The sequence below is a fragment of the Pinus tabuliformis genome, chromosome 2_1, assembly GCF_031772625.1.
Source record: "Pinus tabuliformis cultivar Carrire ecotype Pingquan chromosome 2_1, CPIR1, whole genome shotgun sequence".
NCBI lineage: Eukaryota > Viridiplantae > Streptophyta > Pinopsida > Pinales > Pinaceae > Pinus > Pinus tabuliformis.
Window position 1 is genome coordinate 841,122,755 of NC_142299.1, and position 16,293 is coordinate 841,139,047.

Below are 16,293 nucleotides of genomic sequence, written 5' to 3' on the forward strand. Positions count from 1 at the left end.
TATAGGGGCCTAACAGACTTAGAGAGAAATCAATTAAAACTTTATCTTATAGATGCTACTACTCAATTCAATCCTTTAGGACCATATTCCATAACATTGGATTTATCTATTAATGTGGTTGATATTCCCCTACCTAACGAGATAAATTTGTGCAGACAAGGAGGGGAAATGATCTATAGTGACCTAAGTAAAAGTTCTTTGATAGTGAGCCAAGAAGCAAAGATTTTGGAGAAATTTTCCTACTAGTTGAAAAATGAAAAGGAAAATTCTAGAGCACAACATACCCAAAATTAAGAGTATAGGAAATTAATCATTAGAAAGGAGTATATCCAAATGATAGGGATGCCATAAAGAACCTATTGTAGAAATTATAACGTAAGGTGCATTCATTAAGGAAGAAGTTAAAAATTCCTGGGACTGAGCACACTCAAACATCTGAGTTGGCTCAAGTTGAAAAAGAAAAAGATATATTATTGTGATAATTAGTTGAGAGAAATAAAAGGATTGTTATTTTGTAGGAACAAGTGTAGAGCCTACAACAATCAATTAAAAATCATGTTTTCACCATTATGGTTCCAGCTAAATCAGATGACCCCTCAGAGAAATTGACAAAGGTCATGGCAGAGCTCAAAATTTTATAAGTTGAACTAAAGAAAACCCAATATGATTTGGTTGTGGTAAGGGAGAATTTGAATGTAAAGGAGAGGAAGTTGAACATAGCAAATGAAAATAAAAATCAACTTACCAGTAAGTATAAGGCAACTCAATATGAAATCAAAGAGTTGAAAACCAAGTTGAAAGGTAGTATTTCTTAAATTTACATTAGAAAAATTGTTTGGAATGACATTTGTTAAACAAAACCATGGCAAAGAGAAAAGATATGAATGATAAACAATGAATGCATTATTATTCACAATGATACATAGTTTTAATACATTGGAGTGACCCTAGGTTTCATATTCCAAGTGGTCTCTTGGACTCCCTTTGATTGTTCAACTTCCACACCAACCCTTAGAGGATTAGGTCCAACATGGCCCCCCTTAATCCGAAGGGGCATGTATGAGTCCAAGAAGAGAGTTGTAATTAAAAATATGAAAAAATGCATGGCAACACTATGTTAAATTTTTTCTCTAAAATGTTGGTATAATGGGGTGGTATAAGGATGACCACCAACACTAGAATACTTAGTGCAGTTCCTGGAACTCTTCCATGTACAAAAAGAAGTTGAAATATTCTGCTAGAGGAAGTGTCCCAAATTCTTTGGAGAGGGAGACATTCAACTTGGAAAAGGGAGGTCTATAACATACGGTGGTTTAAGGATGACCACGAACTTTGGAATTCTTATTGTAATTCCTGGAACTCTTGTAAAACTAGCAAGAAGCTAAAGTCTTCTACTAGAGGAAGTCTCCCCAATTATTTGAAGAGGGAGAAGCACAATTTGAAAAGGGAGGTCTCAACCCGCATAGATGTTTAAGGATGAATACCAACCAAACGCATGCTCAGGGGAATCTTTGTCTTTGGCTACAACTCTGAATCTGGTATGGCAGGTTGTGGCTCAGGCTCACTTGATGTGGCTTTGAAGCTTGTATATGACCATCAATTCGCCCCTTGTCAAATGCAAGGTGAGAAGATGGAAAAATCTCAACTGAAATACTTTTCAATACTCTAGAACAATTTTTTACATATGACTAAAATATATTTTTAGCTGTTGAGGTCCATTACCAAGAAGAGATCCATCCAAGATGAATACCTTTTCTTACAGGAGGTTTTTTTTTAAGCATTTGTGTGAAGAATGAGTGGTTTTATGGCAGTTCTCACATGGATGAATTCAAGAAGTTTGTTCTATATGGGAATGTATTCATATAATTTTGAAACAAAATATCATGATAAGAGGATCATAAATGAGAATTGAACTATTCAAGAAACAAGAAAAAAATGATCACTCAAGACCAAGAAGATAATTAAGTATTGAATGAAAAATATTCAAAAAAATTAAGGGTGGGAATCACAATATTTTGGACCAGGCACACTAGTGACGTGTACTTTAACATATGAAAGTTCAAAAACTCAGATGAAAGTCAAGATTGTGTGATGGGAGTTGCACCAAATTTTTCATTCCTTGCATCATAATCTTCATTGAAGTGCAAGGAAATGGTTCGATGGATTACTATATCAATTTTCTGTTGTAGAAGAGAGGATGTGAGTTTTCAAATTAAACCATGAAATTTCAAGGTGGTGAACACTAAAGATGCTAGTACCGAGGTTAAAAGATAAAATTAGTTGACTGGCTGGGGCGAGTGATGGGTCCCATCAATAGGTATATTTTGAGGGCTAATGTTCTATCCTCCAACCCTGAAACTCTCATTTTCTCACATTAATTTACATTTTTAGCCATAATGTGCTTAGTAGGGAGACTAAAGGGTGCATGTCATATTTCATGGCCTAATGTGGTTAAGATGAACTTTTGGAGACATTTAATGTACATGGGCTCGTTGGAGGCATATAGAGAGAACATAGGAGGTTTTCCCACTACATTAACTCTCGAATTCAACTTGAGTCCAAAGATTCCTCACCAATGGCTCGAAGTACACTGACAACCAAGGAACTCAAGTTAATGTGGAGATCTAAGGAAACAAGATCCACCAATTTCAAGATTTTAGAGGGAAGCAATCTTCCTCTCAAGGAAGCTACCCCTAAATCATGTTTTGTATAAATAAAGAGACCTAAGGGCTCATTAGGATTTGAATTCTTGGAGCTAGGAAAAGCTATTATAGTCTTTGTAGTTGAGACTATTATCTTCATTCTAAGATTATGTATTGGAACTCTATTTTTTGTTAATGAAATGTCCCTTGTTGGTTTTGCATCTGACTTAGATTAGGAGGGTTGAAACCCTTGGGTTAGGGACCAACCGAGACACTTTATCCCCTCTCATGTATTCTTTCCTTGTTCTTGTTCAAGTCATTGTATTTATTTCCTTGTTTAAGTAGGCATTATATTGCAAAAATTGTTGCAAATTTGATCACCACTTCTCTTGTGGGAAGTGTGGTTGAAGAGTCTACAACAACAACCAAAAATGTGTGTTTATGTTTCATTGGAAATTGCTAGGTTTTGGATTGAAATTATTTTGCATGCTTGGTTTCTGCATCTTAGAAGTTAACAACATGATTTGGAAAATATATTAGATGCATGTTGTAGGATAAAATAAATCTTGTAAATAACATTCAACTCATCCTTTCTACTTTGATTAATTTCACTACAATATTGATTTATATCCTTGATTTCTAATCAGCAGGAGTTTCCAATGACTTGCAGGGGTTGGAAACCTCATCCAAATCCACTTATACATTTCAATCTTCCTCTTCAACACCTCATACTACTCTAAACCTCTTCCACAAAAATCATATTTTCAGGGTTAATGAAGGACACCATGAGCATGAACTTGTGTGTGAGATAGAACTCTAAGGGGTGCTAAGCTTGGAAAAAGTCACGAAACATCCTTCATACACCCTCATCCACCATCCTCTAGCTTTAGAATGCTACCATTGCACTGGAAAAACTCTCAGACCCACTCCTATAGAAAAACAGGGAACTTCTGTAGAAAAACAAAGTTTCTTATAGGACCCTGTCATAATCCTATATCAGTATCCAGATTCAACCATCTTTTCCCTAGGACCTTGAATTTTTCATTTTGAAGTTGAATAATGAAACATAGGATCTGATTCCATGATTAGGGAGACTCGAAGACCACTCCAAACCTATCCTTCCTCCACTCCAAAAAAAAAACAACAAGTAGATTAGACTTTATTTTTTGAATTCCTTAGTTATGTGTTGTAGACTGAATTTCAATTTGCAATTAGATTAATGATTCATTCAAGTATAACATTGATTTGATTAGTTTTGAAATAGAGTAGCATGGTTTATTTATGCAACTAGTGTATCCTTTTCCTTTCCTGTAGTTACAAGTAGAGTTTACACTTAATGAATGGTGCTTTCATTTCTCCAATTAGGCTAACACACCTTTCCTCTCAATTAGGGCATGTTCTTCTTGTCTTTCCACATATATTCTCTTTGTAGATTAGCTGAAGGAGTGGTCTTTTCTTGGCCTAATTTGATCCAATGATTGAGGGTGGCATGAGTAGAACTTGAATTACTATGCATATAACACTGTCACCTCTATGTTTGTACGAACATCGGGTTGATAATTTAAGATAACAATCTTAGGAGTTACAACATCCTTCATGCAATACTAGGCCTCATCACTTTTTGGCAGTATTTTCGGCGAGGTGTCCATGTAGGCATTGTTTCTACTTAGAAGTTTTTTTTTGTTTTTTTTTTTCTTTCTATCTGTTTTGCATCTGTACTATTGGTTTGAAAGATTAAAAAAAAGAGATGAAATAAAATTCAAAAATTAGATTTAGTTATTTGATGCCTTGTAGGAGTAGGGATAGTCAAGGGAAATTCCTACCAAAAACCACCACCCATTTAAGAAGTTATCCATAATTCTTCTTAGGTGACTGTGAACTTCCCTCTCTAACCGGAGGGGAGTTAGAAATCCCTCTGGGTGAGGAACTTGAAATTTTTGAGGAACCAATAGGATAAGAAGAAGCCACCTTGCCTACCCACACCATGCCTAAAAATAGATAAAATGAGCCTTTTCCTATCCAAAAAAACAATTAGGGGGCGGGGTGGGGTAGAATGAAGAATATAAGTCCTACTTCCCTTCCATATTTCCATGACATAACCTCTAAAGACCCTAACACCTTGATGTTTGAATTTTTTGTTTTCTGTAGGACCTATGACTATACCTCTGTTGAAGAAAAACTGAAGTTGTTTCCATCAACCCTCAAAGATGTAGATTTTCGTTGGTTTATGGGTTTACCTGGAGGCAACATCACTACCTGGGCCAAAATGTATCAAGCCTTTAATGAAAAGTATATGGATTACTATAGGTACAATGAAACAAAGGACGAATGTTTAGGATGGCCTTAGGACCAGATGAATATTTAAAGGACTATGAGGAAATATTCCAACTCAATTATAGGAGGGGAAACTACACCCTTGACCCTGAGTCATTCAAGCTAGTTCTTCCCTGAGAGATCAGCGAGGATGTAATGGAGACCCTTAGCATGCTGTTTGGAGGGGACACATACTAGTTTCCTTATGATGACATCAATAAAGTATTCAAGAATCACTCTATGGCTGGTAGGAAAAAGGGTAGGTCTAGCCAAGTCTTGGTCGGCTCATCTCCCTTTGCATCAACCATCAAACATGAGATAAGAAGTATGTTGGAGGATTTCAAGAGTGAAATGTTGCATATATTTTCCCTATGGATGGATACTATGTTGATCAAAAGGAAGCAAGAGGAATAATAAAGACTGCTAGCTATCATTTTCCCTATATGCACTAAGAGACATCCTAGAATTGAGTGCCCATTGAATATCATAGAATTCTACTTTGTCGGTGAGGAAAACCATGAAAATGATAAATGTCCTTCTCTTCTAGGCCTAAATTTTTTATACCAATGGTTAGAAGGTGGTTCGGAGAAACTCCGCTTCATTAATTAAAGGAGGTGTCAAGGCCCTTGGCCATATCAATTGGGCATGCAAGGTGCACATTATCCTCCTTACAATCCCAAATCAGAATGAACCTTTCTAGCCTTGGTAGCATTCCACTCATTCATCATGGAACATCATGTCTCCTTGGATATATGCTCCTCAATATCCTCCTCAACCTGTAAACCCTCCTTTCCATCCATATCCACCTCAATCTCCTCAATGGGGAAACTCCTAACAAGGGAGGAGGCCTCAAACAACCCAACCTCCTACTTTAATGCCTCCACCACAACCTCAACCAATACTCCCTCACCATAAACCAACTAAGTAACATGAACTTCCTACCTAATCCAATCTGAACCCAAATAACAAGAAGGCATAATAGGTGTACAATGGGGAGACATCATATCTTACTTATGGTGTGGAAATCCAAGTGATCAAATTTCGGTCTAGGAAGGTACTTCCATGTGTTCACCCACCTTCTCCACCTAAATATTTTGAAGGAGAGAAGGAAGAAAGTTCCCCTCAAGCTAATGCAGATCCTTACCCTGAGAGGTTGATCCAACCTAAACAACACACCCTAGAAGAGGCATAACTTCTTGGAGAATTGAAGAACTTGTGTGTCAAAATACCCCTTCGCCAGGCCATCAAAGATGTTCCCATTTAAGACATGTTTATCAAGGAAGAGTGTAACTTTCAAAAGGCCTAGGAGAAGAAGAAGAGATACCTGTTACATAGCATTTTGTCACTGTCCCCGTACTCCTTGTTCCTTGATCCTTGAGGACCTCTACAGTGAACCCCACATGCTTTTCCTTCATGATGAAACTCCCATTATGTCCCTGTTCATGAGTAGATCATTTCCCTTTTGCACCATTTCCCCTGAAACTTCTGTTTTGCCCAGTTTACAAGGCCAACACTAATGACCTTTATCTTCCCCATGTCAATGTGCAGAGATTAGCTTTATTCCCCGCACCAATTGGTGCACCTGAGTTGTGCTCCAATTGCACTGGTCCTGTTATGGAAAGTTTTTAAAATTAGAGTCGAAGCTTCCAACTCTAGAAGCTTCGTAACAGAAGTCTGGTAAATGGCTTGGTTGGATGGGGTCGAGGATGAAAGTTTGGGCTCCTTTCCCCTATAATGATGGAACTACCTCAAGGGATAAGTCTTTCTCCCATTAGAATAGGATCCATCTCCCATCTATTTTTCCTATATAAACCTCCCTTCTTCCCAAGCACAAGCTAGTGAGAGTGTTGGTTGAGTGTGAGTATACTATTTTGATTAGACAAGCAAGCTATTACTAGTTGTAGCCATCTAGTTGTGTGAGGGATAGGCGTGTTTGGTTTGGAGTGTAGTCTAAAGGGAAGAGCCTTTAAAATATTGTTGTTTTAATACATCATGGAATGCTAGCAAAAGTGTGTGGGGACCTGGTCTTGTTAGAGGAAGACTGTGACGTCAAGACAAATGGTCATAATCTCTCTTTGATATTAATATATCCAACTATCGATTGATTTCCTACATGTTTTGTAATATTACATATTCGTGTCTTGATGCTTCTTGACTCATTAAGTAGGTTGAACTGCAATTTTTCTATTATTATGTTTATGTGCTGCCGTTGTTTACTTGTTTCAGGAGATTGAAGAAGGAAGTGAGAGATTGCTGGAGTGAGAAAGCGAGGACACCATCAAGTAGGATAAGTGACCAAGAGGTAGGCCCTCTCGATTGATTCTAACCTAAAGAAACCTACCATAGAATGTATATGTTGTGGCTAGACCCATTATGAGGCTAGAGGAATTCGTTCATGTCTGCACTTATAATTTTACTTCACCACAAATTGGCGACTCCACTGGGGAAATCCCATCTTTTGTTTGTTTTGGATTTCATGATTTCGTGGGAACTTTGGTAGTTTCACATTTTCCCTTTGGTTCTATTTCTTTTCTCCTACTTCCTAAGTCTAAAATTCATAGGAGCAGATATAGTCCATGTTTTGATTTTTTATTTTATTTTTCGTTAGTTCCCTTGGACAGTGCATTAAATCGGCTGACAGTCGCGCCGACCAATGAAAATTGCATAGGGACAGCTGTGTCGATCAGCCTCTAGCACTTGTTTCTAGTTAGGCAGTCACGCTGATCCCTATAAGTGAAGATTAGGGCTAGGCCCCAATCTTGGCCAGTGTGTTCTACTCTTGTGTTTTTTACCTCATGAGCCTTTTTGACTATTTTCTCCCTGATTAGGAAGCTACTTTTCATTTGGTTTTGCTTGCTTGATTGATTGAATCATTGAGTGGCCAACGACATTAGGGCATCTAGCTAGTCACCCGTTCAGCAGCTTATGGACTCATCAAGTCTGGTTGTGGGTGTGTTTTCTCCTTGCATTTGTTTTTGGTCCCTCTTACAACTTTGACCTCTTTTTGCAAAAGCTTGAAAAAGTTTTGTTTACTAGTTTGAACGTCTTTTTCCAGCATAGATTACATTGTTGGTATTGTGTTTGGTAAAGTTAGTGTTTCAGTGATTTGAATGAACTTTTGTTTTCATGTTTTCATCTGCTTGAAGAGCTCATAGTCTCGAAAACTTTTTCATTGAAGGATTGTATGTGAAAAAGTTTGGTTCGTTGTTTCATGAGAAAATATGAAATTCTAGCTTGTTGCATCATTATGATTTGCATCTCTTAAAAACTAGAATTGCATCAACATTTGAAAAAGGAAGAGGTTTTTTCATTTTGAAAGGACTCATAGATAAGTGCTTGTGAGGAAATTAGGAATTGGAATGTATTTTTCATTACTTTATTTTTTGAAAAAGTGAAGTAGTGAAAGATCATTTCATTTTCAGTTGCTTGATTGTTTGCATTTGATTGAGTAGTTCCTACCCTCTCTAATGTAGGAATTTCATTGAATTGAAATGGTCTTGTCACATTTAGTTGCATTTTAGGCTTTTTGAGTAGCATGCTAAGACCTGAAAACTGAAAATTAACTCAAGATCAACTCTAAGATGAATTCAATTAACCTAAGGTGCATTTGACATTACGATAATATCTAGAATTTCTAGGCTAAAGACATGTTCCGGCATCTGTAAACCTAGCAGTTGTCGTTAGCTTTGACATTAGACAATGCTAGCATGGATTTGTGCTTCCAGTACCGTGGAGTATATAATGGGAGACCCCACTAGGCTACAATCCTTTTATCCTTAGGAAGCCAAGTCAGCTACCTTGCGAACGTGATACGCCGAACACAACATTCGGGGAGATTGCATGCTCGTACTTCTTGGTTTGCCAGGAGGTATTCTACAATTCACAGTTTCCTGGTAATCCTGTTTACCTAGATCATCCAGAGTAGTCATTTGATATTTTTGACTCATTAAACTTTAAATATCATTCAAGCACTTTTCCATTTGAGCTTGTTTCCAATTGAAAGTGATAGACTCATCTTTGTTTCTTTCTCGACTCTTTAAAAATGAAAGAACATCAATATTTTATGTGTCTTAATAATTGATTTACCACGATCCAAAACATCTTGTTAGTCTTTTTGACCAAATCGCGAGTTCCGTTAAAAGGACATATTAAGCCTTGAAGTTACTTGTTCTGTTGACTAAGACAAGGTCATCGTGGCTAAACTATTTGGTTCACCCAATTCCTCTTCCCCTCCTTCATCTGAAAGATTTTCTGAGGAGCCATTTACTGAGTTATCAGAGTCACTTGAGGACTAAAATTTTAAACTCGCAATTGTTTTGAGTGTTCAAACATTGTCATCTCATCCTCTCCCTACTTTCAATTCAGGGTCATCTGTTGATCTTCGCCCAGAATCTCTGGATAATCCCATTTTAACTCCAGAGAACTCGCCAACCATTGATGATCAGGTTGGACTGGTTATCTATCCTTCAAACCCTTTGTTTGACATTGTTGAGATATCACCACAGCATCCTTACAATCCATACAACCAACCGGGTGTTCCTTTGGAACTATCCCCCAATACACATTCGACCATTCATCGTCATTTGTTTTTAGACATGGAACCCGAAGGCGATGCTCCAGTCACTTCTCTGGATGAGTTCGAAGTTTCTACTCCACACAGTGTTGAGGGGGAAGAATTGCAATTGCAGTTTCCCCATGAGGGTTTCCCTTATTCAGAAGGTATTCCTTCCAGCTTGCTACCCGTCTATGTGTCTTTAGGGCACTTAGTTTTAGGCACACCTAATGCCTCATCACTCTACCATAACACTGTTTGGGCATTAGGCATCAGGCCTACGTCAGGTCTGTTCATCATGAACACGACTTCCCAACCAACTGTTACTTCAGTCCCGGTGCAACCCACCATTCTGAATACCCTTATATCATCAATCCCAATCACACATCAGCCACAACCGGTGGTTTCAAATATTGTTTCCATCGGTTCTTCTATCCCATTAGTCAGTGGCCAAATAATGCCACCACCTGGGGGGGAAGAACCTGAATGTCTATATGGTGTTAGGTGCCACTAATGTTAGCAGCTCACAAGCTCACATGCTTGGTATAAACCAACCATCTTTTGGTATTACTTATAACCCTGCTGACCCTACTGGATCAAGTAATGTCCAGTAGCAATAGGTTTAGAATCTTGGTGGTTCGTATGGATTGAGAAATGTTCAGTATTAGTAGCACTATGGGGCTCAAGTCCAATACCAAAATCCTTATGTTCCATATGGTTCTCAAGGATTGGTTAATCATTCTTACACCCTCCAACCTGGGTAGTACATCTAGCCTGGCTACGGCCAGATTCAGTTTGGTAATTTCCCAGACATTATTCAAGTGCCCTTGCAATAGCAACGACAACCTCTACAACAACTAGGGAAGCCTTTGTAACTACAAGGGAAACCTTTGTTGCAACAAGGGCAAATTATCTTGTAGCAAGGTCACCTGCAACAACCGCAAGGTCAGTCCTTTCAATAGTTGCAGTAGGCTGCGCAGCAGTAGATGCAATATGCTTTTCATACCTTTCAACCCATACCCTCGCAGGGCCAACCTCTGTAGCCCCAGGGACAAATTTTGCAACTGCAAGGTCAGCCCTTGCAACAGCAAAACCAACCCAGGCAGCAGCAACCCTTGTATACATATTAACAAGGTGAACCCTTATAGGGACAGGGTCAAGGTCAAGTCCTGCAGCAGTAGGTGTAGAATCCTCTTGTTGGGCATGGGATCCCCTGCTATAGGTTTTGGGGCTTAAAGCCCAAGTTATGGTCAAAGATGGTGTAGAACTCCATGAAGTACAGGAGCAGAGCGCGAGGTGACAATCGAGTCATAGGGTTGTTCGCCCTAAAATATTGTAATTTAATGTAAAGTTGTGTCAGCCTACCCATGGTTCGTAGACCATGAGATTACATAAATAGAGGAGGCTCTAAGTGTAAAGCTAGTTTTTGAAGCTAAGTAGAAGATAGAATAGCGAGGGCATGGTTAGAGCATAGAGGGGAAAGTTGAAGTGTATTGGGTCGTAGTAGTAGGAAGAGGCTCTGTAGCTGAGTGCGCAGAGGCCTAGTAGAGTCCGCAGCTGAGTGCGCAGATCCCTGCAGCTGAGTGTGTAGCACGGAGTTGGGAATGTACTTGGGATTGAAAGATAATAAAGAGAAGTTTATTCTGTGCATCTGTTTTGGAATCTTTATGTTGATGTTATTCATTAATTTTACTTTGTTTATTTACTACGTGTACTTGATGAATACTCAGATGAATTATTAAATGCAAATTTAATCTAAGTAATCAGCTAACGAAGACTAATTTACGAAGACTTGGGTAATTAACATGGGTCACGCTATGGCTAGAACTGTGAGAAGACAGTATCACCAGGCGCAGGGTACCCGCAGGTGTGTGTAGCGCAACAAGTGTGAAGGTTGGACCCCGTACTAATCACCTCATCTTGGACATCCCTAGGGTGTAGAAACCCGATTCTAGTGCCCTCCCATACTACTTCGGGTGACACCTCAGTCCGCGCTCTGTGGACATTTCCGAAAGGGCCAGTAGTACCGAGATTTTCTTGGCTAAATCACTTCCAAACCTGGGTCAGGTCCCACTAAGCCAACAAATGGTTCCATTGTCAGGACCGGGATCTGCATAAGGGATGTCTGATGTTGTGCCACTAGAACCCAACAAAGAAGGAAATTGAAGAGTGCTTGGATAAGAAGATTCACACGTTCAAGGCACAAAAAACAAAAATCTGTGGGTATCTAAGGAATGGTGGTTGTATCGCTATTTGTACAATGAAATCTACGAGATTTTCTTTGCATCCTTTCCATCGGAGCTGTATCAGTGGATCACAAAGTTAGAAGATAGCCAAGGAAGGTGTAGGCTCGACAAACCAATAGTGTGGACTCCAGAACTAGAGTGCAGACTAGAAGCCTCAGAAGATAAGATAGCGCAAGCTATGGACCACTGGCTCGGCCAGATAATAGGAGGATTTATCACTGAGTTCGCGGTGGACATGACTATTAGTTATAGCGAGGCAGAGCAATGCTTTCTCCAAGGATCGCGAGGTAAGTATATTAAGTCTTTGAATACCTGGATTAATATGATGTTATGTGAAAAGCGGGTTATGCGAGTAAATTAATGTTTGGGACTACACAGTGGAAGGATCTACAGAAGCGGAAGTAGTGAAGAATTAGAAAACAGTCCCTTAATTTCACCCTCCCGGGAGAGCAAGGATGAGCTCGCGAATGTTTCTCCAAGAAACGTGGTCAATTTAATAAGGCAACAGATTCCACGGTTACCACCTCCACGCACACTGCCACCCGCTTCACCTTCCTCACCTCCATCTCCACCCACCCCACCTCCACCACCTCCATAGTTTAGTATGGCGAGCACAATCAAACTACTAGTATTTAGAGGAGTAGGGAATGAGGATCCAGACCAATTTTGGTTCGTGGTAAGAGCAGTATGGGAAGCACAAGGTGTCATGGACAACAATATTAAGAAGGCTATATTGATAAGTGTGCTGCAGGATCATGCATTAACATGGTATATAAAGCATTCTAACGAACACCCAAATGTAGGGATAACAGAGATCCAGAACTCGCTTAACAGGGAATTTAGTAGACCAAAGTTATAAACACAATCAATCATCAGGTTTAAAGAGATCGTGATGCTCCCGGGTGAGACTCCCTAGGATCTAGATCAACGGCTGAAGAGTACGATCCACGAAGCCAATATGACATTGACAGATGCACAACATCGCACATGGTTTGAAGCATATTTGGCACCGCACTTGAGGATAGCACTGTCACAATAGAAACCTTCTACCCATGCCAAAGTGTTGGATATGGCGATGAGATTACATGAGACGCTAGTACAAGACCCTGGGTTGGGAGTCCAACAAATCCACGTGCAATTACAGAATCCGTGTTTGGAAATGTAAAGCATCAAGCGGGATAAGGCACCATGGCCAGAGGTGCATGAGGATGTATGGTGCATAAAATGCAAAGGCCAGGGCCATGATGTTGGGCAGTGGATCCCCCCATATCATGGTTTTGGGGCATAAAGCCCAAGTTTTGGTCAATGTAATGTAAAGACCCCGCAAAATGCCGGCATCGAGCACGAGAGTCTAGGATGAGTCAGAGGGTTGTCCACCCTAAAATATTTTAATTTAATGTAAAGTTGTGTCAGCCTACCAATGGTCCGCAGACCATGGGATTGTATAATAGAGTGAGGCTCTATGTGTAAAGACAGTTTTTGAAAAAGGAAGTAATAGATAGATGCGAAGGCATGGTTAGAGGATAGAAGTGGATATAAAGTGAATTGGGTCGTAGTATTAGGAAGAGGCTCTGTAGCTGAGTGCGCAAAGGCGTAATGGAGTCCAAAACTGAGTCCGCGGACCCCTACAACTGAGTGCATAGGGTAGAGTCGGGTCTATATTGAACTGAACCTGAAAAGGATTATTAATAAAGCTAAGTTGAGTCAGCCCACACCAATGAGACCATAGATAAAGGACTGGGGGTTTGGGCTTAGCTCCATCCCTAAGTCACGAGATAAAACATAAGACTATAGGTAGCATAAGTTGTAGGCACTTCGTGACAGGTGCCAAGGATTAGCTCGGTGCCAGGTTCCGACACTCTACCATTTAACCACAACTGAGTGTTTAACAATGCAGGGGTAGATTTTTTGGGACATGCGCATTGTAACCACAAAGCCATGGAACCATGGTGGGATAGAGTGGAGGGATCAATGGAGAAGTTTGGACAGGTGGAGAGAATGAGGGTTAGCCCCAAGTTATATGGTAATGGTAAGTTAGGGTGGGCCGTTCACCCATCCCTCTTCCCAACCCTCAGCCCCATAGGGCATCAAATTACCATGACCCAAAATTTAAGGGGCTAAGATAGCAGGGGTAGGCCGTTGGACCTGGCCCTCAGCCGCATGGCCATATGACCCAGTTTTTCCACTCACGGGGGCCATTAGGCATTTAAAGGAAGCAACATTTTTCACCAAAATTGACATGAATCTCACCGGGGTTAGGTAAAATTGTAGCTTGACAGTTCTAGAAAAGGAGGGTTCGTAGGTTGGATAGTAGACCAGTGTAGTTTGTAGATGAGTTTGCCTATAAAACTTTAAAAGAGCATAACTTCCTCATTTTTTGGCAAAAATGAGCCCAACATTAGCCTAGTTATGGTTTTTTACTGTTATGAGGCCATTGGAGGTATAATTTTTACATTCTAAGAAAATCCATGTGAACACAAATTTGAGCACTTGATTAAAGAGGCCCAACATTGGAAGTTGGACTAGGAGATGTATCCCAGGAGAGGGGCGAACACCATTATCATTTTTGTTATCATGTGTTTCTAATATGGTGTTTTGTCTCTGTTTTAGGATGTTAACTAAGTTTTAAAAACCCTTTATTTTATGTGTTTTGAAAAGTGATACGTTGCCTAAAATACATAATATTTTACTTGCAATTTTTCCATCACCTTCAAGTTTGCATTACAGATCAAGAAACATTAATGAAGTCTAAAGTAATTACCTCCCACTTCCATTCTGAATTGCGTAGCAGGTGAAGCAGTCCAACTGTGTATGAGTGTTCAAATTTAACATGCTGACACTCTAGACATTTCACCAAATATTCCATGATGTCTTTTCTCATTCCAGAACAAAATGTTTTTTTCTTAATAGCAGAAAATAATTTTTTGATATATGGTGTGGCAACATAGAGATTTCTGTGAAATTCTTCCAGTATTAATTGTCTAACAACTACTTGATTTGGAAAAGATATTCTTCCTCTAAAATATAGTAAATTATCATTATTTATGCCATAATCAATTTTTTGTCCCAAATTGTTTATGTTAGGGCCTAGATCTACCTCAGGCTGAGAAAGGCAGGTCTAGGGTAACATCAAACCACGCTTAACCTGGTAGCTAGCCCTACCAGGTCGGAAGAGGGCTCTCTCCTTGTCAATATCAGAAGAATATGGTCAATGGAGCTTGAGATGACTGATGTAAAGACTGATTTTAGGCTAGGTATGTTATCTAAGGAGTTTTATTGAATTTAATTTTGGTTTGTTGGCTCAAATGTGAAAGGCAGATTTGGGTTCGGGGAATGGACACAGTCTTGCAGAGATATCTATGGGGTGAGGTAGGCAAATGGTTTAGTACTTTAAATTGAGTGATATGGAGAGATTTTAGACCGATGAGGAGTTGGAGAGGGCATGAAAATCTCAGGGATCCTCTTCAAATAGTTGAAAACATAAATAACAAAACAAACCCTATGTAAAGCACTGCAACTTCAATGAATTCTACCTTTATTCTTGTTTCATTTAGTTAATATGAATAGACAAAGATGATGACATACATAAAACACATGTAAACTTGTAATTACAGAAGGAAAAGCAATACCAAATCAAGTTGCCACAAGAATCCCATAAAGTATTGCAAACCCTGGTCTATTCCTTTTGCCAAACTGCAAATATGAGTGTACAATAATGCTCAAAGCATTCACAAGAGTCTAAAATCCTACGAAAGTTGAACCCCTACAATATTAAGTTCATAAAAAATATACTTTTTCTCATCCTTGTACTAAGGGAATCGAGCTCAACCATTTTCTTCAAAATAGAATCAGTTACTTTAAATTTGGACCGAATTTCTGAAAATAGGTGTTGAATATGAACTCGTACCTCCTAAACCATAGCACTTGTTACAAAACTAAAAGAGGTTTTTGTAGATGAGGTCATTTTTGATAAAAACCTCTCTCAAATTTGGGTAATTCATTTCCAGTTGCTCACAATCTGTGCCATAAAATCATCTCTAAAACAGAAAATGATTAAAAATTTAAATCTGTGAAAATGAGCTGTAAAGATCTAGTCACATATCCCAATTCACACCACCTGTGAATAAACTGAAAGATTTTTTTGTTATATCGCTTATGGTTAAAAAAAATGTCCTTGGGTTTTACAAAATTACTTTCCATCTGTTGTAAAATGGCACCACACTAAAATGACTAAAACAGTAAAAAATATGAAAAATTTGCTTTGTTTTAATGTAGGCTCCAAATATCACTGTATATATCCCACATAGTAGCACGTGTGCATAAACTGAATGAGGTTTTTGTTATTTCGTATGTGATGAAAAAATACCTCTTTCACTTTTGAAAAATTCCTTACCATTATTTGAAAAATTGATTTTGTACTAAACTTGTCATTGTGTGCAGCAATTGACCTCAAAACATGCATAACCAAGAATCACTCATTCATTTTGATATGATCGAGAAACTGGTTACAGGAGTGTGATATATCGTTGGAAATATTTTT